The following is a 2,500-nucleotide window of genomic DNA, read 5'->3' on the forward strand; positions in this document are numbered from 1 at the left end:
ACAAAAGCTGCATGTCCTGACAGTCTACCACCAGAAGATAATACAATTTTAGGAAAATATATTATTCCTGACCTGAGTTTACATCATTTTTTCTGGCCTTAAGAAATCATTTCACCAAAAGAATTTAATCTTCAATAACACTTTTAAAAAAACCTGGAAAATACTCAAATAGAATTTGACAGAAGATAAGAACCAAAAGGCTCATCAAGTCTACCCATATTACATGTTACTGTTTCTTAGTATGGCCTTATGCATGTCCCAGGCATTTTTTTTATTATTTTGCACTCCTTGTGCTTAACACCTCTATTGGAAGTTTATTCCATAAATCCACCACCCTTTAAACCCCGAAAGTTTAGATTTGTGTAGGCCAATGTTACTTTTAAAACCTGGAATATATAACTAAAGAAGCAGCATACTGTAAAATTGTTTTTCCCTTAATGTGTTTCTAATTAAGAGTTATACTAGCAGCAGAGTATAAAATATATGAAAAAGTACTTCTTTAGGTTTTATTTTGTATATGAATTAGCTGGTTTTGTTGTTTAACACCACAACCCATCAAAATGGGTTGAGTATTACCTTGTATTACCACATTCTCTACATACAAATGCACATCTCTGTATACCAAATCCTAGTACTTAAAGAGAACAATTGGAAATTAGCATTTTATTACTTGTCATATGAAAAAATGAAAAAAATTATTGCATTTCCCAAACTCCTATATTTACAACTAACTATTTAGTTGATGTTGAAGGCAAAGGAATAAAACACAATTTATTCTAATATTAAAATGTTTTTTTGGTTAAAAAAAACAAACAAACAAACAAAAAACTAGTATAAGTTTTAAAGAGATGTATCTGCACAAATAAAACATGGGATTATCACTATTAAATATATAATCTTGTTAGTTTTGGGAAGACCATTCTTGATTGAATTTTAGGGAGTAATCATTTAACAATGTTAGATATTTAATAAACAGTACTGGTTCAGAAATATCCCACATATGAAGATGAAAAATCTCCCAATTTATATATAATATAGTTACTGTTTTTTTTGTATCTATTATTAATAGATAAAGAGATTGGTTAAGGTAGAAGAACATATAATCTTTAGAAGTTGAAGCAGCAGCGACTTTTAGAGAACAGCGTGTAAAATTAATGTGGCAAATATATTTAACATCTGAAATAATGTCAAAATGGGGAAACAATAAAAAAAAAAAGGTTGTGTTTAAGCAAATATTTTGAATTATTATTGGACATGCCCAAAGAATCAGAAACTCTGAAATTAGGTTATCTTCTAGAGCAGTGTTTTTCAACCAGTGTGCCGTGGCACACTAGTGTGCCGTGAGAGATCCTCAGGTGTGCCACGGCAGACTGACAACAGTGTGACACATTTTTTAAACTTTGCTTGTTTTTTACTCCCAGTGCAGGGGTAGTTTGTAGGAGGCATGGCATAACAGCACAATACATACAGTATGTGTGTGTTTGTGTCTATGTGTATATATATATTCTGTATTAGGCTACAATGTGTGATTTTTTTTTTTAACCTTTTGGGATGGTGGTGTGCCACAGGATTTTTTAATGTAAAAAAGTGTGCCACGGCAAAAAAAAGGTTAAAAATCACTGTTCTAGAGTAATAAAATCCATAAAGAACGGAATACTTTGAAACCAGAAAATATATTTTTCCTATTAAAAAATAAATAGAATAAAAAAATGTAGTAATAAAACAAGATTTATAAATGCTATTGTTTTCCTAGGAAGAAAATTAATTCTGAAACAATGATAGTCATAAAGAACCAGAATTTAGTTTGCTTAAGTCTTGTTCTATAAACAATTGTCAATAGGAAAATGTGATGTACAGATTACCTCAGAGAACAGATTCAAGTTTTTTTTTAAATACAAATAATATATCTTATGTCAGGACGTCCAATCTCAGAAATGTATTATCCAGACACTTGAAAAATCCCAATATATTATATTGACAGTAAAAGTAAATAAACGGAATATTGGGAAAAAAAAAAAAAAAAGGAGATAAGTTGATTGATGAGATAGCGAAGGTTGGAAAAGTGAGGTGGACTGAAGTGACTTTTTTTTCTCTTTACCTACCCCATTCCCCACAACAATGAAATGTTGGGTGTTGGATGAAAGGATGAATATAGGGGAGAATTATCGGTGTTTAAAATTAAAATTGGGATATTTATAATGTATAAGTCTATGTTAACAGTGCAAAAGGTTGTAATATTATTATTCTTATTAAATACATAAGTGTTTGCAGGTGTTGATTATTTCTATCATTTGTTTTTATATGTTTCTGTTTAATCTTTTTTCATCAATATCTTATTAAATTATGTAAGTTTTATTTTCTATGATGTATGCGTATCATTTATAGATTAATAAAAAAAACATATTAAACAGTTTTTTTTATAAAAAAAAAAAAATATATAGAGTGAGGTTACTACAGTATAGTGACTGCTGGGGGGAAAAAAAAAGTAAAATTTGTGGTT

At 29.3% G+C, this 2,500-nt stretch overlaps 1 protein-coding gene across 1 annotated transcript in view; it reads right to left on the reverse strand.

Moving 5' to 3' along the window:
• UCHL3 (ubiquitin C-terminal hydrolase L3) overlaps nt 1–2,500 on the reverse strand; it is a 221,818-nt gene that overhangs the window by 155,672 nt on the left and 63,646 nt on the right. The window lies entirely within an intron of this gene.

Source organism: Bombina bombina, chromosome 3 (genome assembly GCF_027579735.1).
Source record: "Bombina bombina isolate aBomBom1 chromosome 3, aBomBom1.pri, whole genome shotgun sequence".
Classification (NCBI taxonomy): domain Eukaryota; kingdom Metazoa; phylum Chordata; class Amphibia; order Anura; family Bombinatoridae; genus Bombina; species Bombina bombina.